Source organism: Cetorhinus maximus, chromosome 1 (genome assembly GCF_964194155.1).
Source record: "Cetorhinus maximus chromosome 1, sCetMax3.hap1.1, whole genome shotgun sequence".
Classification (NCBI taxonomy): Eukaryota; Metazoa; Chordata; class Chondrichthyes; order Lamniformes; family Cetorhinidae; genus Cetorhinus; species Cetorhinus maximus.
The window spans coordinates 148,048,277-148,075,022 of NC_135879.1; the positions used below are offsets into that span (position 1 = coordinate 148,048,277).

At 45.7% G+C, this 26,746-nt stretch overlaps 1 protein-coding gene across 5 annotated transcripts in view; it reads right to left on the reverse strand.

Moving 5' to 3' along the window:
- The window catches only part of dlc1 (DLC1 Rho GTPase activating protein), a 585,847-nt gene that overhangs the window by 274,922 nt on the left and 284,179 nt on the right, over window positions 1-26,746 (reverse strand). The window lies entirely within an intron of this gene.

Here is a 26,746-nt window from a genome sequence, read left to right on the forward strand (position 1 = left end):
AAGAGAGTCCATGTGCAATTTTCACTAATCAGTGCTCTTCTCTCCTTTTCAGGAGGAGAATGCTCAGAACGCAGCAGAGCGCGTGAGGACTGGCAGTGGCCTGGCGCAGTTAGCCATTCTCAGCCGGTTTGAGCAGGAGGCCCTGGATTTGGCAAGGCACCCTGCACCCAGGTTCACTGGTGTCGGTGAGGCTGGGATGCCACGGCAAGATATTTATGCCCAGCAGTGAGGTCAGCATTGTTCTCCCAGCAGCCATGGCAGTGCTGAATGTTCAGTGATTTAATTTTGCAACATGGCTTGACCATTGCTTATGAAAGGATGAGCGCATAATGATCTGGAGGACAGGGATGCACTTTGACATGGTGTCCATGTTAACTGATCCAATATCCTTGTTCTTCCTTTCAGCTTTGAACATCGGCTAGTGTCCCAGGGCACAGCAGTGAGGGCACTTCACAGTTGTTGGAGGAGCTGGCAGAGACAGAGAGTGCCCATGGCGCCAGCAGTCAGAGGACTGTGGGGGATTAGGCACATGCTCAGTTGGTGCCTGATGATGTGCCTCTGGAGTCGCCCGCGATGCAGCAAATGCAGGAAATGTGGCCGGGTGTGCGGGAGCATCTGGGGGAGATACATGAGGCTATGCTTGGCTTGGTCTCTGTGGTGGAGGAGTCAACGTGGACGATCGCCAAAGCAATGAGCCACATGTCCGAGCGCCATGCGTCCTCCATGGAGAGAGTGGCGACTCTCCTGGAGAGGCTCCTCCAGGAGACCCATCAGGGCTTCCTGGGGATGCGCTCGGACCAGCAAGACCTCACATTGGCATTGACCTCAGCTGGTCAGTGCCAGTGTGGGAGATGGTGTGGGCACTAAGTTTCCGGGCTCAGTGCCCATCCATCCATGGTGAGCAGGGAGGACTGAAGCGACCTCTCATCGGATCAGCAGCTGCCTGTCGTCGCTGTGGGCACCTCTCAGGGCACTCCAGATGAGGGCGGCAGCTCCTCCGCCCCTCTCCCAGTGAGCGTGGTATCCGGTGAGGCTGCGACAGCTGGGGAGATGCCAACTGTGGAACTGGCAGCTCCCTCCCAGGCGGGGTCAGCACAGGCTCCAGGGGCCAGAGGACGACCACCGAGGTCATCAAGGCCAATAGGACAGCAGGGTGAGCAGGCTGTCTCAGATGCCACCCCCAGCAATGGGGCAGCACCAAGACGTAGCACCCTGAAATGTAAACATAAGGCGCCTTACGCACACCACGGGTTTATCACTGGTGCTTTTGTGTTGGCCCAAGATGAGGCCTTTATGATCTGCTTTGAATTGAAATACCCTTGTCATTTTGTTTCATTAAGTCTCTATGCCTGTGATATTAAATTCAGACATGTGACCATGGTTGAGGGTGCCTCTTTTCTTCTGCATATGTATGGTTTCCAAAAATGCTAGGAGTGTTTTGTGGACATTTGGCTAGTTACCTTAGTTACTGTTCCTAACCTGGAAGATTTGGCGCTTAAGTATCAATTATGGAGCCTACAGGGCACTGGAGTGCGCCCCCTGAGCGGTCCAGGCATCGGAAGTGCATCTTGAGAAGACCGATGGTTCTCTCCGTCACAGCCCTTGTGGAGGCGTGGCTCCTATTGTACCGCTGCTCAGCTTCTGTTCTTGGATGGCGGAGAGGTGTCATGAGCCACCTTCTGAGGGGATAGCCCTTGTCACCCAGCAGCCATCCATCCAATCAGGCTGGAGCACTGAAGAGCCCCGGCACCTGGGAATGTCTGAGGATGTAGGCATCGTGGGAGCTGCCTGGGTACCTTGCACAGACTTGTAGAACCAGCATCCTGTGGTCACACACTATCTGCACGTTCATGGAGTGGAAGCCCTTCCTGTTGACGAAGGCACCAGGCTCACCTGCTGGCGCCTTGATGGCCACATGTGTACAGCCTATTGCACCCTGGACACGGGGGAAGCCTCTGGCTTGCTGTGTCTGGCTTGCCTGGTCCCAACTGTGGTGGATGAAGGTCAATGCACGGCTGAACAGAGCGTCTGTGATCTGCTTGACACAAGTGTGGTTAGCCGATTGGGAGACACCGCAAAGATCACCCACTGAGCCCTGGAAGGACCAAAAGGCATAGAAGTTGAGGGCAGCTGTGACCTTCAGAGTCACTGGCATGAGGTGTCCGCCCACACAGTTTGCGGAGATCTCAAGCCCAATCATCTGACAGATGGAGGTGACTGTCTCCCTTGAGAGACGGAGCCTCCTTTGGCACTGCACCTCAGTCATATTGAGGTAGCTGCTTCGCCGCCTGTATACCCTGGCAGCAGGATAGTGGCGTCTTCTGCGGCCCCTTCCACCAAGGACTACATCTTGGCCCTGCACCCTTGTGCCTGTGCCAGCCCTCCCAAAGGTGGCTCCCCTGGAGGCTGAATGTACACTCCTGGCCTCCTCCCCCTTCTAGCCCTCCCTTCCTCCTCAGAAGAGGTGCCTCCAGTGGAGAGTTCAGCTCCCATTCCCAGGCTAAGGGGAGGCTTCGTGAAACCTGCAGGCCCGACAAAGATTCCTCACTGCAGAGTGCTGACCTGAAGGTTAAGAGTCCAGACAAAGCAGCTGGTATGCGTTTTGAAATATTGCAGATCACACAGGCAAGTTTAAAAAATTTTGAAAAATCAATACTTGAGAGAGCACACTCGCAACCCCAGTGAGCCTTCTTATCCCGCACGTGGATGAGGTTTATACAAATGCGTCCTACCTGCCTGCCAGTTGTGCCTGTGCACTGACTCGAAGATTGCATGGGCGCTGAAAAATCGCTGTCGATTGGCGCCTCAAGGGCCTTAAGTGGCCCATTAATTAATGGAATATAGCGATGGCGCACGATGATGTCGGGATGCTCGCCCGACTTCACTGCACATCATTTTATGCACAGATGTGCGGGGGCCAATGGGAAAATTCTGCCCTAAGTTGATTTTAAAACCCTTCTTCCCACCAAGTATTATGGTCCCAAGACTCCTCAGTTCTTATGTTGAAACCCCCCAACCACCACCACACCCTTGCCCCCTTCACGGTCACTAGCAACCACCCCACGCACCCGCCCCCCACACCCCCCACCCCCGCTCCCCCCGCACCCCTCAGGTCCCACGGTCAAAGTGTCCTTCATTTTGTTTCATAGGAGTTGGTCACCCTGGGGGCCTGCTCTGCTCGGGGTTCTTCAGCACCCCTCATGCCCACCAGTGACAGCTAAATGGATATAAAGTAAAAAATTCTCTAAAAAAAAACCTGGTGGGATTACCAATCCCCAATCTCAACAGTCAGCTGTAATTCCCCTTCCCGGGATGTACTTGCGGATGCCTGCCAGTAAACCATGTGGCCCAACATTGATGTTTTCACTGTGGAATCATAGTTTTATGGTTCACTGTGGATGGGTTCGGAGGTGGCGAGCATGTGTAAATTTCTGTGGGTCCCATCTGCCCCTGGTCCAGCCGCGATTTAACAGGCGGTAAGAGAGGCCTTGGGATGCATGCCTACCCTCGCATCAATTGCGGCCCTTAGGTGGCCAATTGGTGGCCACTTAAGTGTCACTTCCTGCTTGGTGGCAATTTTTCAGCTAGCTTGGGTGAGAAGCCTAGCGGATTAAACTGCTTGATCATCAGGTGGGAAAGTTGGGGGGAGGGGGTTGCCTCCTTCACAGGAACCCTTTTCCAGTCCCACCCATGGATCTTCCCTCCACCCCAGCATGTTCGAACGCCCCCTCCTCCTATCCCAGTCCCAATAAACGCTCCCTCAAGTCAGCCATCTGGCTCCTGGCTCTTCTTCTTCAAGGGTTGGATGCAGTCCCAGCAGTGGCCCCCCTCCTGGTGGTGTTGCTGGGACCAGAGACCTGCTAGCAAATCAGATTAAGTGGCAGCTCTCAAAGGTCAGCTATCTTTCCTAGGTTGGGATGGAAGGCCTGTCCCAAGCTGAATGTTAAATAGCTGCGGGCAGTCTGCCAGAGTGGGCGATGAGGTTTTTGGTGATGAGGTAGGAAATCCCACCTCCCATAAAATCCTGCCCATAGAATCATAGAATGGCTATGGCACAAAAGGAGGCCATTTGGTCCAATTGTGTCTGTGCCAACTGAGTTAGTCCCATACCATCACCCTCCCTCCGTAGCTATGCAATTTTTTTTATAAAGGCGCTGTCCAATTCCCTTTTGAAAGCTGTGATTGAATCTGTCTCCAGCACACTCTTCTACATTCCAGATCATCACCACTTGCTGAGTAAGGAAATATTTTCTTCATGTTGCCTTTATCTTTTGCCATTTATTTTAAATCTAAGTTCTCTAGTTCTTGATCCTTCCATGAATGGGAACATTTTCTCCCTACCTTCTCTATCTATAACCCCTCAGGATTTTGAACACCTCTATCAAATCTCCTGTCAAACGTTCTCTTCTCTAAGGAGAGCAACTCTAGCTTCTCCAATCTTTCCACATAACTGAAGTCGTTCATCCCTGAAACCATTCTCGTAAATCTTTCCTGCAACCTCACGAAAGCCTTTACATCCTTCGTAAAGTGCACTAGCCCTAAACAATTGGGCACATACTCTAGATGAGGCCTAATCAGTCTGTTATAAGAGTTTGGTAAAGGTAGGGGGTGTAGCTCAGTCATGGAGCATTTGACTATAGGTTATAGAGATCTCTTGTTCAAATTCAGCTTATCAGCTTTTGAAATGTGGGGCAGAATTTTTAGGTTGGTGGGCGGGCGCGACTGGCGGGTCCAGGATCAGCTGGGGAACGGACCGCTGACCGCGATCGGCTCCTGACCGCAATTTCACGCTGGCTGGTCTATTAATGAAGCGCGTGCTGAGAAGCTCAGCGCTGCAGGGGTGGGAGGAGGGACGGGTGCTGACATCAGTGCGGGTGCAGGCGAGCACTGGCAGAAAGCTCCCTGAAGGCAGAGAACTGCCTCAGGGAGGTGAATACCTGAAAGGCATTAAATAAAGATTTAAAATCAGGAAAAAATAGTCCAAGCATCACAATCAGTCACTTGAACATATACATTATAAAAATGCTGTCCATAGATTTTTCTTTTTCTTTCATTTAATAATGGAAAATTCATCCCGCCCTTGGATGAGGTTTCATGAAAAATGCAAAGTCCACCCGTGAAAAGCGGTCTTGGAGCTCTAGTACTTTGTTGAAGGTATGAAAATAAGAAATAAAACAAAAAATAGCCCCCTTGCACCCCCCCTTGCCCTTGCCCTTCAACCCCCATACATTTTCTATGCCCCATACATGCCATCCCATGCCACCTCATGCCTCCCACGCACCACCCCATGGCCCCTCATATCCTCCATGCCAGTGTATGCATCTCCACCCGCCCCCATGGTTCTTTATAGCCTGCATACCAAGTTAGTGTCAACCCATGCCTGCACCCACCACCCTTTGCCCTTACACCTACCATGCTAACCTTACCTCTCCAAAGAACTGTGGTAAGTTTAGGTCTTCTCCTACAGGCCTAAAGTGCAAAAGTTGTGTTTTGGACATCCCACTAGATCTGACTGAGGCCGCTGCACTTCAACATGTGCAGTTGCATCCGTGTACCACGGATGTGCTAATTAGAAGCTGCCCCCATTCCCACCGCCCCCCCAGCCCGTGAAAATAGCGGGAGCCAGGATTGGGGGTGGGACTTCTGGATTCTTGCCTCTGCAGCCTTTTTCACTAAGACGGAGAGCCTCTCTGTCTGTGTGAAAATCCAGCCTGTGTCTCTATTTATAAAGCCCAGGACCCTATTTGCCATATTAACCACTGTCTCAATCTGCCTTGCCACCTTCAACAATTTGTGCAGATATACCCCAGGTCTCTTTGTTCCTACAATTTAGAATTGTACCCTTTATTTTATATTTCCACTCCTTATTTTTTCTACCAAAATGTACCAAAACCTCACACATACCTGCATGAAATTTCATCTGTCACACATCTGACTATACCACCAGCCTTTCTATGTACTCTTCAGGTTTATCACTATCCTCCCCATACTTCCAGATTTTGTGCCATCTGCAAATTTTGAAGTTGTGCTCTTCCCACCCAAGTCTTGGTCATTAATAAATATCAAAAAATTAGAGGTCCTAGTGCCGAATCCCAGGGAAACCCCACCGAATGCCTTCCTCCAGTGCAAAAAGAACCATTCATAACTGTTTTCAGCCACTCAACCGACTTTCCATGCTCCCATTGTCCCTTTTGTTCAATTGGCTTTAACTTTGCTGGTCAGGCTAATCGTTAAGGCACTTTATCAAAAGCCTTTTGGAAATTCATGGGCACTACATCAACCATTCTAACCTCAACACCCTCTTTTACCTCCTCAAAAAACTCAGTCAAGTTAGGTAAACCCGATTTTCCTTTAACAAATCCGTAATGACATTCCTTAATGTGTGGAAGTCTGAGCAACACTTCCAGCTTGTGCTGAATTTGCGGGTGAGGCATGAGAACCAATTTCTCCTCGGGCCTCTTGCTTCTGGTATGCTCTGGACAGGCAGCACAGTGTCTGGGCCTGAAAATGATTTTTTGTTGACATGGATTCTGGCAAAAGTGGCCTGAGATAGAAGTTAAACTTAGCTTGACTCCTCTGCTGATCTTTTTTTTTTGGCATTTTGAGAACGGTTACTACTTAAAGCAAATAAAAGTGAGGCAAACTGAAAAAAATGAAGATGACTTTAAATATAAGAACAGCCATTCCTACCTTTTAACTGACAATTCACAGACTCCATCCATACATTTATATTTGAAAATTGCTTCTGAGGCCAGGAAAGTGTATCACGTGCATATTTAAATTTGAGTTATGAACTAACTCCCAACGGAGCCCACAGAGGAAATTACAGTTCTGTGCTCGAGCAGACAGAACAGCAGAATTAGCTGCAAAAATCCATGTATTTTATTGATCACCAGCTGCAGTCCATGGGTCCATATACATATTTTATTTTCACTGTCAAAATTAGCAAGGATTTATTATTCACTCCACATTAGGAAATCAGAGCCTTGTTTTCCCAGATGTGTTGAGTGAAGACTGTGCTAAGCCAAAATGCTTTAACTGTTATATAAACATATGGCAAGGAAAATTCTTCCTGAATATGGTCATTTTATATCTAGCAGTTTAAATAGTATGAGGGGAGATATAATAATTCTGTTTCAACAGCCCCTTCCCACCCCCAACAAGAAAAGAAACTAAAAAGTATAATTGTGGAAACTCCCTAAGTATTACAATAGGAGGAAATATGCTCATTCTCAAGGATATAAACATTCAGACTGGAACTTCCGAAAACTATGCTTCTGATCATTCAAAATCTAGTAGTTATCACAAGGAGAAAGCATTTTATGATTCTCTTCAAAAGAGATACAGCATGTGTATCACAGCTGAAGTAGTCCTCACTGTTTTTAATTGTGATGTGTCATTTTTTAAAACTGTGCCCCATACCATGAAGGCAGTACAATCGCTTATTTGGCAATGTGATGGTTCAAAGAATAAGGAGTGATTTCCGTATCACCACTCCCACAGGAGTTTTTGAACTGTAACCCAACTCCAGTTGGAGGCAGTTGTGTTGACTTCCATCCCAATTTTGCGGCACACTATTATCATGGCAAATAAAGCTCTCATCAGACACGGCTGGGATCCTTGAACGCATTGAATCTTCAGCCAGAAATGCTGAGTGGATGATCCATCTCAGGCTCCTCCTGAGGTGCTCAGAATCACAAATGCCAGCCTTCAGCCAATTCGATTCACTCCACACATGATATCAAGAAATGTCTGAAGGCACTGGTTAGTGCAAAGGCTATGGGCCCTGACAACATTCTGGCAACAATTCTGAAGGCTTGTGCTCCAGAACTTGCCGCGCCCCTAGCCAAGCAGTTCCAGTACAGCTACAACACTGGCATCTACCCGGCGATGTGAAAAGTTGCCCAGGTATGCCTTGTACACAAAAAGCAGGACAAATCCAACCCAGCCAATTACCGCCCCATCAGTCTACTCTCCATCATCAATAAAGTGATGGATGGGGTCATCAATAGTGCTATCAAATGGCACTTGCTTAGCAACAACTTGCTCACTGACGTTCAGTTTGGGTTCTGCCAGGGCCACTCAGCTCCTAACCTCATTACAGCCTTGGATCAAACGTGGACAAAAGAACTGATCTCCAGACGTGAGGTGAGAGTGACTGCCCTTGGCATCAAGGTATCATTTGACCAAGTATGGCATCAAGGAGCCCTAGCAAAACTGGAGTCAATGGAAATCAGGGGGTTAAATTCTCCGTTGGTTGGAGTCATACCCAGCACAAAGGAACATGTTGTGGTTGTTGGAGGTCAAACAGCTCAGGTCCGAGAGATCATTGCAGGAGTTCCTCAGTATAGTGTCCTTGGCCCAACCATCTTCAGCTGCTTCATCGATGACCTTCCTTTTATCATAAGGTCAGAAGTGGAGATGTTCACTGATGATAGCACAATGTTCAGCACCATTCGCGATTCCTCAGATACTGAAGCAGTCCATGTCCAAATGCAGCAAGACTTGTACAATATCCAGGCTTGGGCTAACAAGTAGCAAGTAACATTTGTGCCACACGAATGCCAGGCAACGACTATCTCCAATAAGAGAGAATCTAACCATCACCCCTTGACATTGAATGGCATTACCATTGTTGAATCCCATACTATCAAGATCCTGGGGTTACCATTGACCAGAAACCCAGCTGGACTAGCCATATAAATACTGTGGCTACAAGAGCAAGACAGAGGCTAGGAATCATGCGACGAGTAACCCACCTCTTGACTCCCCAAAGCTTGTCCACCACCTACAAGGCGCAAGTCAGGAGTGTGATGGAATACTGGATGAATGCAGCTCCCACAACACTCAAGAAGCTTGACACCGTCCAAGACAAAGCAACTCACTTAATTGGTGCCCCATCCACAAACATTCACTCCCTCCACCACCGACGCACAATGGGAGTAGTGTGTACCATCCACAAGATGCACTGCAGGAACTCACCAAGGCTCCTTAGGCAGTACCTTCAAAACCCATGACCACTACCATCTAGGAGGACAAGAGCAGCAGACACATGGGAACACCACCACCTGCAAGTTCCCCTCCAAGTTGCTCACCATCCTGACTTGGAAATATATCACCGTTCCTTCACTGTCGCTGGGTCAAAATCCTGAAACTCCCTCCCTAACAGCACTGTAGGTGTCCTATACCACATGGACTGCAGCGGTTCAAGAAGACAGCTCACCACCACCTTCTCAAGGGCAACTAGGGATGGGCAATAGATGCTGGCCTAACCAGTGATGCCCACATCCCGTGAATGAAGAAAAAAATATGCAAACTGAAATGATACAGTGCAGTCAAGACTTAAGCACCATTTGCGTCTCTGTCGGGCTGACTACACCACTCCCCAACTGTGAGTGTTCCAAGTCAGGACGCAGCATTCAGAGTGACATTTGTTTAAAGGGATCTTCAGCTGGATGCCAGGAAAAGTTGGATGAACTCATCAAAGACATTTCTGTGGCAGTTGCCAGTTTTCTAAGGCTTTTCCACCTTAATAGCTTTCAAAATTATAATGCATTTACTACTGTAGGCTATGCATGCAGTGCTACTCTCACTAGTGCAATTGGTTAGTGTGTTTGTCTGTAAACTGTGAGGTTGGTGGCTTGAGCTGTTAGTTTTTTTTCCCATCAGCATTCAGTGCTACACAGTGAGTGAGACAGGGAAAAACAGATAACCTGTTTTCCAGCATGGACGCGGCAGGCTGAATGGCCTCCTTCTGTGCTGTAAGCATGCTACGATTCTATTTTGCTGATTGCTTTTTATTCTTCCACACTAATACCTCTCGCCTTTAAGTTGTGCTGAAAGTGCTTCGTATTTTGCTGGCTCACCCGATTTTCTGCCTCCACATCTCCAAGCTGACTGTTGGGAAGCGCACCTTTAGCTGGCAGGTGTGTCTCAGAAAACCCAGCACAGATCTTGCACTGCTGATTCATTACTTGATTTTGGAGTGTCAAATTTTGGTCCCATGCGAATATTCATTAGGTCTTTGGACAAAGCTCTGTTTAAAGATCAGTGTTCAGTTTCCCTATAATAAATGGGCCCAATAGAGTCCTGGGATGTGGCCTACTCAGTGGGCTTCTTAAGGAATATTGTTATCTGGAATGCTATTAAAAGTGTTTGCTAAATGTATTTCATTGTATTTTATTCCATACATTAGATGGTTTTGCTGGATAGATGACTTGAAGACATCCGGGATAAAAGCTATTCTTCCCATTGAAGTAGAAGTTCGCATAGTATGAAGCTTCTGTGCCACCAGATCCTTCCAAGTTACAGCAGGAGACAGCTGCCTTATCAGGAGTTTGCAGTATCCAAAAGTATGAAACAATTGACAAATGTACGGTTTGCCAACTTAATATGTTGATTCGATTCATGCCTTCATTTTATTGAGTTAGCCAACATTTTTTAGATTAATTGAAACATGTACCTTTGGAATAATGCAGGCAATATTATTAATTCCTCAGCTTCACCCAACTTTGCAAAATATTCTTATGGGCAGGGGAGTTGGGAGAAAGTATGTTACTGTAAAACACTTTGGCAAGGGCTGGTGACATTTTTCTTCAGTTGATCACTTCTGGTATGTATAATTAATTAGCAAATTGATACAATATATGTGTTTGTACGTAGTCGATATGTATTTGCCGATCAATTAAGCATTAATCATCTCATCTAGCTATCACACCTGCAACATTCACTGACTCCAAAGGCTAGAAAAACTGACAAATAATTGGCACAATCATACAAAAAAGACTATCTCCAAATGCCTCACAAACTAAATTGTAATTTGGCCTGACCTGACAGTGAACCGATAAAGTGAATTCTTCACAAGCATAACAATAACAAATTTATACACATTGAATTCCATGTAGGTTCCCACAGATAGTTCACTAAAAACAAGCCAAGTGGAATTTCTGTTAGTCATCTGAGTATTTTTTTGATGACAAGAGAGCAAGTTCTGGGCCTACGATCCTGCCAGTTTCTAATGTGGTAAATAAAAGGTATAAAAGTTTATTATCATTGCAACTTTCTTCACAGTGACTACAATTCCAGAGGAGGTTGAGCTCATCTTGAGCACTGCCACTGCCCCTCAACAAAATGTTAAAAGGCAAAATCAGTGTTGGCACCAACATTGTCCTTTCAATCAAATACTTAACAGATTGATAACCCAAATCAATCACGCCTTCCACTGATGTCATTGGGTGGTCAGAGCAGAGGACCTCGGAGCGAATCCGCTAAAATTGACCTATACGGTGTGAATTGTGAAGGGCGGGGAAGCCCAATTGTTTGGTCAGTATTTCTCAATTTACTACATGCTCCAAGAAAAACGAATTTCCCTGTTCCTCCCATCCACTCCATGTACAAACTCATCCTAGGATCCTGGTTAAAACTTTTGCGATAATATAGAAACATTGATTAATTAAATGAAAGCCACACAAGAGCCTCCATTACAGTTTCCATACAAAAGAATATCAGGTATATAACAAATCAGGGTTCTGTTATGGCCTGCATTAGGGTGGCTTTGTCCATCATTTCTGCAAGGGCAGAATATTGCCCTTGGCAGTCGGGCTTGGTGGGGGCAGGCAGGGGCAGTCGAGAAGCCGACTGCTGCCCGCAATCGGGACCGGATTGTGATTTCACGCCGGCAGGCCGATTAAGGCCCGCCCAGCGTGAAACGCAAGTGACTGTCTGTGCGGTAGGGTGGGGGGGAGGGGTGGGGATGAGGGCGAGCGGGCCGAAAGCGAACTTCGCGCATGTGCGCGAGTGAGCATTTCATAATCTCCCTGAAGCACAGAGCTGCCTCAGGGAGATGAAGCACTGTTAAAAAAAGAAAATAAAGAAAAATGAGCAGGGACATGTTATTAAATCAATTTTAAAATTTTAATTTTATCTTTATTTGCTTTTGGAATCCTCATCCCACCCGTGGATTAGGTTTCCAAAAAATGCAAATGCCACTTGGCTTTTTGCCTGCCCACCAGCCATAAGGTTGGACAGGCAGCGAAAAATTTAAGTTAATTGATTACTTAATGGCTTTAACAGGCCTTTTAATTGTTGGCGGGCGCGCTGCAGGCTCCGGTGCTGACCTAACTATCAGGTGACCAATTGGCCAGGTTGGACTTGTCCTGCTTTTTGTGTACAGGACATACCTATGTAATTTTGCACAAAGCCAGGTAGATGCCAGTGTTGTAGCTGTACTGGAACAGCTTGGCTAGAGGCGCGGCAAGTTCTGGAGCACAAGACGTCAGCAGTATTGTCGGAATATTGTCAGGGCCCATAGCCTTTGCAGTATCCAGTGCCTTCAGACATTACTTGATATCATGTGGAGTGAATCGAATTGGCTGAAGACTGGCATCTGTGATGCTGGGGGCCCCCGGAGGAGGCTGAGATCAACACTTCTGGCTGAAGATTGTAGCAAATGCTTCAGCCTTATCTTTTGTGCTGACATGCTGAGCACCCCATCATTGAGGATGGGGATATTTGTGGAGCCTCCTCCTCCAATGAGTTGTTTAATTGTCCACCACCATTCACGACTGGATGTAGCAGAACTGCAGAGCTTAGATCTGATCCGTTGGTTGTGGGATCGCTTAGCTCTGTCTATCACTTGCTGCTTATGCTGTTTGGCATGCAAGTAGCCCTGTGTTATAGCTTCACCAGGCTGACCTCATTTTTAGGTATGCCTGGTGCTGCTCATGGCATGCCCTCCTGCACTCTTCATTGAACCAGGGTTGACCCCTGGGTTGATGGTAATGGTAGAGTGTGGCATATGCCGGGCCGGGCAGTTCTGCTGCTGCTGATGGCACACAGCGCCTCATGGGTGCCCAGTCTTGAGTTGCTAGATCTGTTCAAGATCTATCCTATTTAGCACAGTGGTAGTGCCACTCACACGATGGAAGGTATCCTCAATGTGAAGGTGGGATTTCGTCTCCACAATGACTGTGCAGTGTCACTGCAACCGATACTGTCATGGACAGATGCACCTGCAGCCGGTGAGGATGAGGTCAAGTATGTTTGTCTCTCTTGTTGGTTCCCTTACCACCTGCCGCAGACGCAGTCTTGCAGCAATGTCATTTAAGGCTTGGCCAGCTCGGTCAGTAGTGGTGCTACTAAGCCACTCTTGGTGATGGACATTGAAGTCCCCCACCAGAGCACGTTCTATGCCTTTGCCACCCTCAGTGCTTCCTCCAAGTGGTGTTCAACATGGAGGAGCACTGATTCATCAGCTGAGGGGGGATGGTATGTGGTAATCAGCAGGAGGTTTCCTTGCCCATGTTTGTCCTGATGTCATGAGATTTCATGGGGTCCGGAGTTGATGTTGAGGACTCCCAGGGCAACTCCCTCCTGACTGTATACCACTGTGTCACGACCTCTGCTGCTCTGTCCTGCTGGTGGGACAAGATATACCAGGGATGGCGATGGTGGTGTCAGGGACATTATCTGTAAGCATGACTGTGTCAGGCTGTTGCTTGACTAGTCTGTGAGACAGCTTTCCCAATTTTGGCACTCGCCCCCAGATGTTAATAAGGAGGACTTTGCAGGGTCGACATGGCTGAGATTGCTGTTGTCGTTTCCGGTGCCTAAGTCATGCCTGGTGGTCCGTCCGGTTTCATTCCTTTTTTGTGACTTTGTAGCAGTTTGATACAACTGAGTGGCTTTCTAGGCCATTTCACAGCCAACCGCATTGCTGTGGTGCTGGAGTCACATGTAGGTCAGACCGGGTAAGGACGATGATTTCCTTCCCTAAAGGATATTATTGAACCAGATGGATTTTTACAACAATTGACAGGGGTTTCATGGTCATCATTAGATGTTTAATTCCAGATTTTTTTATTTAATTCAAGTTCCACCCTGTGTCGTGGTGGGATTCGAACCCAGGCCCCCAGATCATTACCCTGGGTCCCTGGATTACTAGTCCAGCAACAATACCACTCTGTATTCATCCCTGGAAACATTGTTGCAAACCTCTTCTGCGCTCTCTCCAATTCGTTCACATTCTTCCCATAATGGTGTGCCCAGAACTGTGCACAATGCTCCAGCTGAGATCTAACTAGTGTCTTATATAAGTTCAGCATAACCTCCTTGCTCTTGTACTCTATGCCTCTATTAATAAAGCCCATATAAAAATAATAAAGCCCATATATAAAGCCTATATGCTTTATTAACCGTTCTCCACCTGTCCTGCCGCCTTCAATGATCTATGCACATATACACCCAGGTCCCTCTGCTCCTGCACCCCCTTAAGAATTGCACCGCTTATTTTATATTGTCTCTCCATGTTCTTCCTACCAAAATGCATCCCCTCATGCTTCTCTGCATTGAACTTCATCTGCCACCTATCTGCCCACTCCAACTTGTCTATGTACTTTTGAAGTTCTACACTGTCCTCCTCACAGTTTACAATGCCTCTAAGTTTTGTATCATCCACAAACTTTGAAATTGTCCCCTGCACACCAAGATCTAGATCATTAATATATATTAGGGCAAGCAAGAGTCCCAATACCAACCTCTGGAGAACTCCGCTACAAACCTTCCTCCAGCCTGAAAAATTCCCATTGACCATTACTCCCTACTTCCTATTTCTCAGCCAATTTTTTATCCATGTTGCTACTGTCCCTTTTATTCAATGAGCTATAGATGTTCTCACAAGTCTGTTGCACGGCACTGTATCAAATGCCTTTTGAAAGTCCATGTACACCACATCAACAGCATTATCCTTACCAACCCTCTCTGTTACCTCTTCAAAAAACTCCAGCAAGTTAGATGATTTCCCCTTTAGAAATCCATGCTGGCTCTTCCTAATCAACCCACATTTTTCCGCGTGACCACTAATTCTATCCCGATTAATTGTTTCTAGAATCTTCCCCACCACTGAAGTGAAACTGACAGGTCTGTAATTGCCGGGCTTATCCTTACAACCTATTTTGAACAAGGGCGTAATGTTTGTAATTCTCCAGTCTTCTGGCACCTCCCCTGAGTCTAGGGAAGACTGAAAGATTATGGCCAGGGCCGCTGAAATTTCTACTCTTATTTCCTTCAGTATCCTTGGATGCATCTCATCCAGTTCCCATGCCTTGTCAACCCGAAGTCCGACAGTTTATCCAACACTTGCTCCTTATCAATTTTGAACCCTTCTAGTGACAGAGTTTCCTCCTCTGTCACCATGGCCTCGGCGGCATCTGCTTACATGGTGAAGACAGATGCAAAGTATTCGTTTAACACCTCAGCCACACCCCCTGCCTCCATGTGTAAATCCTCTTTTGGTCCCTAATTGGCCTTACTCCTCCTTTTACCATCCTCTATGTGCCGATAGAAGACTTTGGGATTCCCAAGGTGCTGATCAGTGGAAACAGCACATAGAAGTTAATCATCACCTCGCATGTTAATACCCCACGTCCAGAATTCTTTTTGTATTTTTTATAACCTTTTTTACCTGCAATCCCACTTTTAAGAATTTGTGTAAATGTGGCCCTGGATTTTCCTGTTCCTCTCTTCCATTGAACATGTTGCTCTTTTTCTTCAGAATGCACTATTTACATTTATGCACATCAAGCTTCACTTACCATTCTTTACTCTTTCAATGGAGTCCTGCATCTTCCTCATTTAGTGTCATCAGTAAACTATGATATTATTTGCTCTATGCCCATGTGCAATTCTTGGAACTCTAGCCTTTTGCACAACCCATTTGTTCCTGGCTAGAATGTTTCTAGAGAGTGTCCTTTCCATCTTGCACTTAGGTATTTCACACTGATGATAGTTATTAATTTGCCAATTTTATTGATTGTATGGGCACACCCATACATGCAAAATTCTCAGATTGTCCAGGGGGGTGACTGGCACTGCTACAACTGAGAGAAAATCTAAGGTAAGTCCCTAAACACGTAACAGCCCAGAATCAATGACAACTTTTGCTCAATGGAGCAATCTTCTCTCTGAGTCAGGAATTGTGGGCCCACTCCCAAGATGTGAACAAACAATCTAGACTTCAGAGTAAGATTAAGGGAGTGTGTTATTGTCAGCTTTTCAATGAGATATTAACATGAAACCTTATATGCCCTCTTAAGTGGGTATAATAAATCCCATGGCATTAATTAAAGAGCAGGCAGTTCTTCCATTGCCCTGCCAACTTTAATGCCTCAGCTAACACTGATTACAGATGATCTGGTGAATTATTTATCTGCTGTTTTTGGGTGCTTACAATACACAAATTGGCTGCCAAATTGGCTACATTGGGACAATAGTTACACTTCAAAACTACTTCATTGTTTGTAAAATACATTGTGATGGCCTGAGATTGTGAACAGTGCCATATGTGTTCAAGGCTTCCTCATTTAGAACTATCCTCAACTGACGAATCAGACCTTCACATCAACATTAGACCGATGTCACCACCTGCCTTGAGATTTCGAGCTGCTAAATGCACTAATGAATGTTTGGTTGTTTCTTTCTGCAGATAAAGGTATATAGGTATCAGTGAGTGGGACACTGTAGTGTATTGAAAGTTGCATTGTGCACGTTGTCCACTTAATTGCCATACACATGTACCTGAAGAGGGAGTCAGGAAAGAGAATAAAGGAATGCATTGTTTTGATAGCACATGAAGTCCTACTTCTTACTGAAAGAATCTCACTGGACTTCCCAAAAACTTCACAGGAACAGGGCAACTCCAATGCCGCCAATCCTGGCACCCTTTTAGTGATCTTCTCCTTCTCAGCACCCTAGCTAGGGGACTCCATTGGGAAGCTCATTGAAGACAGCAATAATGCTTCAGGTGAAAACATTAAAACAACTGCCAAAAAGTTAACTCCAAAATCCATATGGCCGAAACAGAGGTTCACAATAGAGTTGTGGTTTGAAATTGTAGATTATTTCTCTGAATTGGCTTGCTTTCAATTTTCAAACCACTCATTTCAAACTATTCTGGAATGTTAAATAACCAGTAACATGGATTAATTTATTTTAAAACAAGTGTAGTCAACATCTTTTTCTTGTGTGTGCGTGTTAGCGCTACTTAATTTCTTTGCCCCACTCTTAATTTTCTTCCCTTTTCTCATGTAGGCACTGCCTCAGGTTGGATTGTGTATCCATTTGTGCCGGGCCTGGGGGCTCTCAAGTATTCACTCAATGGACATTTTTCACATGTAAACTTTGGCACTGCACACTGGCAGGCTTTTTTACTTTGGTGGGTATCACAACTCATGGGAATCCTCTTCTCAGCTGTGTATTTTCCAGCAGGAGTGACAACACCATCTTCATAGGAAGCCAATGTGGTTCAGTACCATACCACATAGTGTATTTGCCCAATGATCCGCTGATAGCAATAAAAATCTGCATTTATATAGCACCTTTCATGATGCAAAGCATCTCAAGGTACTTGGAAGCCAAGATTTTGTTCTTTTCTAAAATTATTTTGCTAAAAATAAAATAATAATAAAAATTATAATTATTTTGCTATAAAATTAAGATGATACACATTATGCTCTAACCTATGACATTTAAAAGTCGGCAAAACTTTGCCACAAAACCCTGGTTGTGAATTAATTACTGAGTGCTTAATCCTTTCCATATGTTGTGCATGAACTATGTTCTCAGGAAGCAATTTAACATTTTTTAGTGCTGAAGCAATAAGATGGGATTTCCCTCCTGTACTGGATAGTTTCACTGCTGTTCAAAGACTTTCAACGCAAAATTGGGATCAGTAGTGCTGCAGGTGCCATTTAGACATAAAGAGGCATAACGAGACATGCCCACATATTTTTGAGGGAAGTTGTGCCAGATGTCCATTTGTGATTGTGAACATTGATTTGATGCCAGTGCTACTTTGGAGCTCAATGCTCCAGCTAATGCCCTCCCCTCATTTTGCCAGCTGACCACATGCTCAGTAGCAGGAATTGGAACCCCCCTCCAGCTCTATTTGAAGGGATCATCAGCTGCTTACATGGATAAACAATGGCCTGTACATCCGGCCCATATGAGCTTTCCATCTAGCCCTTGAGCTGCATTGCATTAGAGCAATTATTGAAGTAATTGCACTAAGAATCAGAGACTATGAGAGGAGATGACAATTAGATTATCTGTTTTTATCTGTACAGAGTAGTGACCCTTAATGAATGACCGCAGGAAGGAAAGTAAGCCAATGAGCGGTGGCTGGAGGCTGGCTTTTTGCAAGCTAGAAATGGAGTGCAGCTGCCATGTGGGAGGAGGGGAAGAGCACATGGAGGAACACTAAGAACAGTGAGAAGTTTTACAACGTACGTAATCTTCTGATTGTCTCCTGGTTACTGCTGACTTTATATTCAGCACTGGACCAGATTTAACCAAGAGTTTTAAAGTGCCAGTGAACATAGCAGATGTAGGTAATTTACAAGTTACTGTGCCTATCAAATATTTTCATTGACCTGGCAACAAACATTTATGATGTCCTGTTAAAATATTTTATGCAGATGTTTGATTGTGAGTATGGGATTTCTCTGTTGTCTACAATTGTTAAAATGCTATCTTCTGAAAATTTATATATTTTTTGCTTTCCAAAATTTTACAGCTGTGGTCAAGTAACCGATTTTACAGTTTGATAATGGCATAATAATATCAATGGCTAATATAAGTTTGGGTAAAACTGTATCATTTTCATTAGCATATTAATAAGAGTCATTGTTCTTAAGTGTGGCAATGTCATGAGGGTTCTTCATATAATAAATGCTATAATAAATTTCAATGGTAGCTATTAACACAATTCATTTTATTTGTGCAGCCCTCAACAGCTCACCAAAACTTGTTAAGTGGCCCTCCAGCCCAAATAATTGTCCACCCTGGATTACAGATTGGTTGCTGGTTGATTTCTTCTGGCTGTTGCTGTGATTCAACAAGTGTCTGCTGCTTTATATAGTTGCTTAAAATTGCTAAAGTCTACAGGGAATTGTGTGGCAAATGCTGAAGGACTTTGAGCTGACTTCAAGGCTTCTGCACAAACCAGTTGTTCCCAGGCCTCGGACATACCAGTAGGAGTTCTCTTTGGAATAAGCATGACCAGAGGTCAGGCAGGGCAGAACAAGCTGCTGTAAGAGGAAGAAGGAGGACGGGTAAAGTGTATCAGTAGGAGGTCCTATCCACACAGGATGTTCAGGGAGCCACTCTCCTACCTGAACCATGTGTGCACTTCAGTAAGGATGTCCTCACTGAAACCTGTTACGTCCTGCAACCATAACTGCTGTCTCAGAGCAGGGCAAGGATGGCATTGCTGGCGGTTGTGAGGGTGACCTTGACATTGACTCCTTCCAGGATGAAGCTGGACATATTTACAGTTTGCTCTTGGCAGTTGCGTAAGGTAACTAAGACTTTCTATTCAAGCTTTGTTACCAGAGAGAAGCAGATGGAGTGAGCACTTTGTTGGGATTGCAGGCCATTGTGCAAGGTGCCATTGATTGCACAGAATCGCCTGTGAGCACCACATGTCAACTCTTCCCTAAATCAGAATCAAAAAGGATTGCGCTCCCTCAACATGCAGCTGGCGTGCGAACATTAGAGAATTACGCAGGGCAATGCTCAGGTATCCTGGCAGCAGTCATTCTGTGGCAATCCCCTGTGTCAGCTGCATTTGAGTCACCATAGCAAATCAAATGGTGGCTACTGGGTAGCAAGGGCTAATTGTTGATGACATGGCTGATGACTCTGCTGTACAACACATGCAAATATACAATAAAAGCCATCCCACCACACAAAATATGAAAGAGCAGACCATGGGTGTGCTGAAACAATGCTCCTGCTGCCTGGTCCCCTCTGGAAGAACCCTACAGCACTGAGCAGAGCTGGCATCATAATTTGTGGTGGTCTGCTGTATGCTACACAACATTGGCATCATGAAGGTCAACCCTTGCCACTAGCTATATGGTGAACAGCTCAGATGAAGGAATATGAGGAGGAAAAGGAAGAAAGAAGGTAACCAAGACTGACCCTTTCTGCCCATTCTGTTCGTGAAGAAATCATCTGAGTGCAATACCAATAACCACAAACACATTTCACTATTTACCAACAGTCCCACACCTCACCTTTCCCCTGTTACAGCATCTGCTTGATCACAATGCAAAAATAAAAGCCAACACAAAACAAATGTCCCAAACCAAATTTATAAATGGAATCATGCTGCAATGCAGACAATAGTCAATTAATCACCCATGTGCATTCTCCCTGTCTTCAGTGTGCCTGATTACAGTTTCACTTTAGTCAGTAAAATAAATATGTGCTCTCCCACTCAGAATTTTAGTTCACAAAGTATTGCAGAGAAACCATTACAATACTTGTGAATTACTGCCGAACACAATCGTAGTGGGAATCTTATGAAACAAAATGCTGACATACAGAAAGCTGGAATGAAAAATATTTTGACATATATAGTTTCCATCATCAGTACAAAGCCCATGTGTGGCTCATTCCAGGTCTGCAGCTGCATGTTCAGCATCTGCACCTAACCAGATGGAGTATCAAATGTACAATTTCCAGAAAATTCCTCTTAAAATATCCATTGTTGTTACTGTTACCATCATGAGGCATGTTTAAGGAAATACTCTTGACCAGCTGAAGTTCCCTAACTTTCCAGATTTACAGTGTGGGAAAATGTTTCCACATTTATAATTATAATTTGGACATGTAGGAGATAGTTTTGTCTTAACACAATAGAGTAAACAAGATGGTAGTTAATCCTCGTTGAACGATCGCCTATTTTACATCTTTTTTGCTTGTACAAGTTTTCCTACCTCCATTGGGGCATTTTGTAACTCTCACCCTTTAACTGGTACAAACATCTGGGTTGCTTTAGAATCCCAATAATCTGTTCAGCGAGGATCCTAATTGGGTATTTACTTTGGTTCATTATTGGCATGTGAATGTCAATGGCAAGACCAGAACATATCATCCATCCCGAATTAATGGCTTTAAGGAACCAGTTGGATTTTTAACTCAATCCAACGACTTAATGAACACTTTTACTGTACATTATAGTGTCAATTTCTGTTGCGATTATAAAATTTGTGCAAGGTTCTATTGGCCATGAGTTAACTGTGTAGCTTCTATTGCAAGGGAATTAACCCACCCCTCCTCGAGTTGTGTCATGTTTTATTGCTTCAAAATGAAAGTATCATGTGCATTATCCTGGAGCATAAATTTCATGGCAGTGGTGATCTTTATCTCTCATTGTAAAGATTATCCTCATCTCCTTCTACAATGGCATTCTTAATGTCCAGATAGCTGCGTTTTGTTGTGGTAGATCTACTCATGGGAATATTTTAATCTGCTAATCTTCTGCATTTTTCTATAATGTTGTAATTCTGTACTTCCAGGTACCCTCTCCCTGAGCTCCTGCTGCAATATGTATTAGCTGGCAATGATTATTGCACTGTTGCTATAGAGATGAAAACATTCTGAACAATATTCCTTTCTCTCAGCGCTATGAAATGTTGCCCTTGTCTCATGTTGGTCTGATAAAATAATTAACTCTTTGAGTATTGCTGAAAAAAGAGACATGTCTAAGCTTTTTGTCTTGCACTCATCAGGACACTTGCAAGAATTTTTAAAATTCATTCACGGGATGTGGGCGTCGCTGGCCAGTATTTATTGCCCATCCTTAGTTGCACTTGAAAAGGTGGTGGTGAGCTACCTTCTTGAACCGCTGCAGTCCCTGTGGTGTAGGTATACCCACAGTGCTGTTAGGAAGAGAGTTCCAGGATTTGACCCAGCGATAGTGAAGAAATGATGATATATTTCCAAGTCAGGATGGTGAGTTACTTGGAGAGGAATTTCCAGGTGGTGGTGTTCCCATCTATCTGCTCCCCTTGTCCTTCTAGATGGTAATAGGCGTGGGTTTGGAAGGTGCTGTCTAAGGAGCCTTGGTGAATTTATGCGGAGCATCTTGTAGATGGTACACACTGCTGCTACTGTGCGTTGGTGGTGGAGGTAGTGAATGTTTGTGGATGTGGTGTCAAAGAAGCGGGCTGCTTTGTCCTGGATGTGTCAAGCTTCTTGAGTGTTTTGGGAGCTGTACTCATCCAGGCAAGTGACGGGTATTCCATCACACTCTTGACTACTTGTACCTTGTAGATGGTGGACAGACTTTGGGGAGTCAGGAGGTGAGTTACTCACCACAGGATTCCTAGCCTCTGACTTGCTTTTGTAGCCACAGTATTTATATGGCTAGTCCAGTTCAGTTTCTGGTCAATGGTAACCCCCAGGATTTTGATATTGGGGGACTCAGCAATATTAATATCATTGAATGTCATGGGGCGATGGTTAGATTCTCTCTTGTTGGCAATGGTCATTGCCTGGCACTTGCTTCGCACAAATGTCACTTGCTACTTGTCAGCCCAAGCCTGGAAATTGTCTAGGTCTTGCTGCATTTGGACATGGGCTCCTTCAGTATCTGAGGAATCCTGAATGGTGCTGAACATTGTGCAATCATCAGTTAACATCTCCACTTCTGACCTTATGATGAAAGGAAGGTCATTGATGAAGCAGCTGAAGATGGTTGGGCCGAGGACACTACCCTGAGGAACTCCTGCAGTAATGTCCTGGAGCTAAAGTGACCGACTTCCAACAACCACAACCAACTTTCTTTGTGTTAGGTATGACTCCAACCAGTGGAGAGTTTCCCCCCTGGTATCCATTAACTCTAGTTTTGCTAGGGCTCCTTGATGCCACACTCAGTCAAATGCAGCCTTCATGTCAAGGGCAGTCACTCTCACCTCACCTCTGGAGTTCAGCTCTTTTGTCCATGCTTGAGGTAATGAGGTCAGGAGCTGAGTGGCAATGGCGGAAACCAAACTTGGTGTCAGTGAGCTAGTTATTGCTAAGCAAGTGCCGCTTGATAGCACTGTTGATGACTCCTACCATTACTTTACTGAGGATGGAGAGTAGACTGATGGGGCGGTAATTGGCTGGCTTGGATTTTTCCTGCTTTTTGTGTACAGGCCATACTTGGGCAATTTTCCACATAGCCGGGCAGGTGCAGTGTTATAGCTGTACTGGAACAGCTTGGCTAGGAGCACAGCAAGTTCTGGAGTACAAGTCTTCAGTACTATTGTCGGAATATTGTCAGGGGCCATAGTGCCCTGACTATCCAGGGCATTCAGCCGTTTCTTGATATCATGTGGAGTGTATTGAACTGGCTTAAGACTGGAATTTGTGATGCTGGGGAACTCCGGAGGAGACTGAGATGGATCATCCACTCAGCACTTCTGGCTGAAGATTGCTGTGAATGCTTCAGCCTAATCTTTTGCACTGATGTGCTGGGCTCCTCCATCATTAAGGATGGGGATATTTGTGGAGCCTCCTCCTCCAGTGAGTTATTTAATTGTCCACCACCATTCATAATTGGATGTGACAGGACTGCAGAGTTTAGATCTGATCCATTGGTTGTGGGATCGCTTAGCTCTGTCTATCACTTGCTGCTTATGCTGATTAGCATGCATGCCCTCCTACACTCTTCATTGAACCAGGTTGATCCCCTGGCTTAATGGTAATGGTAGACTGAGGGATATAAGGTTACAGATTGTGTTCGAGTGCAATTCTGTTGCAGCTAATGGCCTGACAGTGCCTCATAGAGGCCCAGTCTTTAGTTGCTAGATCTGCTCAAAATCTATCCCATTTAGCATAGTGTCAGTGCCACACAACATGATGGAGGGTATCCTCAATGTGAAGGCAAGATTTTGTCTCCACAATGACTGTGCAGTGGTCACTCCTACCGCTATTTGCACGGACAGATATATCTGCAGCAGGCAGGTTGGTGAGGATGAGGTCAAGTATATTTTATATTTCTCCTTTCTTCTAACTATGCTCCAGTTCTGCCGAAGGGCCATGAAGGCTCGAAACGTTAACTGATTTCTTCTCCGCCGATGCTGCCAGACTTGCTGAGTTTTTCCAGGTAATTCTGTTTTTGTTTGGATTTCCAGCATCCGCAGTAGCTTTTAGCTTTTTGTTTTTATTTTTCCCTCTTGTTGGTTTCCTCATCACCTGCTGCAGACCTAGTCTAGCAGCTATATCATTTAGGACTCAGCCAGCAGTGGTGCTACTGAGCCACTCTTGGTGATGGACATTGAAGTCCCCCACCCAGAGTACATTCTACACCCTTGCCACCCTCAGTACTTCCTCCAAGTGGTGTTCAACATGGAGGAGCACTGATTCATCAGCTGAGGGAAGTGGTAATCAGCAGGAGGTTTCCTTATCCATGTTTGACTTGATGCCATGAGACCTCATGGGGTCCAGAGTCAATGTTGAGGATGCCCAGGTCCACTCCCTGGGACTGTATACCACTGTGCTGCCACCTCTGTCCTGCTGGTGGGACAAGGCACACCCAGGGATGGTGACTGGGGGCATGTTATATGGACATGATTTTGTGAGGATGACTATGTCAGGCTGTTGCTTGACTAGTTTGTGAGACAGCTCTCCCAATTTTGGCACTAGCCCCCAGATGTTATTAAGGAGGACTTTGCAGGGTCAACAGGGCTGTCATTACTGTGGTTCTTTCAGATGCCTAGGCCAGTCTGTTGGACTTTGTAGCAGCTAGGCCATTTAAGAGTCAACCACATTGGTGTGGATCTGAAGTCACATGCAGAGCAGACCAGGTAAAGATGGTAGATATACTTTTCTAAAGGGCATTACTGAACCAGAAGGGCTTTTACGACAATCAGTGATGGTTTCATGGTCATCATCGGACTTTTAATTTCAGCTTTTTATTGAATTGAAATTCCACCATGTGCCATGCAGTGATTCGAATCCAGGTCCCCAGAGAATTTCCCTGGGCCTCTGGATTACTAGTCCAGTGCCAATACCTCTATGCTATCACTTCTATTGCTTTTGAGCTCCTTAATTATCCATCCATGAGGAGCTCAGTGAATCTCTTGTTGGGGCTGGCAGGAAGTCACCCACCCTGCCATTACCTCATGGGGTAGAAGGCCCTGGCCCCATATTTAAGTGGCATCCGGACAGATGTTCACTCATTGTAGGTCAGGGGGTCCACATTACTCCTCCAGAGTCTTTGCAGCTGCAGCTGGTACTGGAGTTCACATCCTGGGACAAATGAGGGTGGGCCCAGCATTGCCTTTCGCTCATCTCTAGATAAGAGCATTGCTGACAATACACCAATGATCGGGTCAATGCCTGCCACTGCAGTGATCCATGTTTGCCAGTTTCTTGACACTCCTCTTGGCCCTTTGCTGAACGGTGAAGGAGCTCTTTTTCCTTATCTGGATAAGAGCCATTACCAAGACAGGATTGCCTGCAGCCTGCATCATTGATGCCTCTGTGTTTGTGTGAATGAATTGAAGTGATACATTTAGTGAGCATGTCCTTTACAGTTTTTCCTCCATTTCAAAGCCAGCAGGCTAGTGCTCAGTCCTTCATCTGGCCTCTAACTAGGCATGGCATCCCCACCCCACCCTTTCCAGGTGAAGGACATCCTGGGATGATCAGAGATAGGTGCTCCTCCCGTTCATGAATGCATATGGAAACATTGCTCTTTGACCAGGGTGATGACGGCCATTTCCAAGAAGCCTCACGTGTACACTTTTCCGCTTGTCTCCAAGATTCTGGACTCTCTATAGAGAGACCATTGCCATGGCAGCATAGAAAGACTAACCATATGATCCCTCGTCAGCCATGACCATTCACCGGGAGGATGGAGGTTTGGGGTCATGAGATGGCTGCCCTTCACCAGTCATGCCCCTTGGACACATTATTCCCTCCCTCCCCTCCTCCCTGCCTCTGACTGCAGCAAATGGCAAATGGCACAGAGTGAATGGCAGCTCCACACCTTGCTGGGGCCTCGATGCTATGAGGCCCATGAATCAGGAACAAACCTGCTGTAATGCGGGCTTCACCATGGAGAGGAAAACACAGCTGAACATCTTTGACACCCAGTTACCTCATGATTATTAGGGCGTCCCTTAGTCGGCCACTTGTGCTAACCTTGAACTCTACCCCCCCAAAAATACCTTCCTCCTACCTCGAGGGATCTCACTGACTGACTAACTGAGTGGTCAAGGTCAGTTTGGACAAATGGTGCATGTCACCTTTCAAACTCACTCCACCACCTGTCACCCAGCAACTTCTCTCCATCACTGCAAACTCATCCAATATCACCATTCCTCTCCCCTCTGTCACCCTTCAACGTCCCCCTATCACGATCCAGCTCCAACTGCCTTTCCTCCCCTCAGATCTGACATCTGTCAGGGGAGGCGATGGCATAGTGTTATTGTCGCTGGGCTAGTAATCCAGAGACCCAATGTGATACCCCAGGGATAAAAACAAAAAGCTAAAAGCTACTGCGGATGCGGGAAATCCAAAACAAAAACAGAATTACCTGGAAAAACTCAGCAGGTCTGGCAGCATCAGTGGAGAAGAAATCAGTCAACGTTTTGAGTCTTCATGACCCTTCGGCAGAACTGAAGCATAGTTAGGAGAAAGATGAAATATAAGCTGGTTTAAGGTGGGGGGGCGGGGGGAGAGAGAAGTTGAGGGTGTGGTGATTGTGGAGATAAGCAAACAGTGATAGGAGCAGATAATTATTTTGATTATCTGCTCCTATCACTGCTTGCTTATCTCCACAATCACCACACCCTCAACTTCTCTCTCTCCCCCCGCGCCCCCCACCTTAAACCAGCTTATATTTCATCTTTCTCCTAACTATGCTTCAGTTCTGCCGAAGGGTCATGAAGACTCGAAACGTTGACTGTTT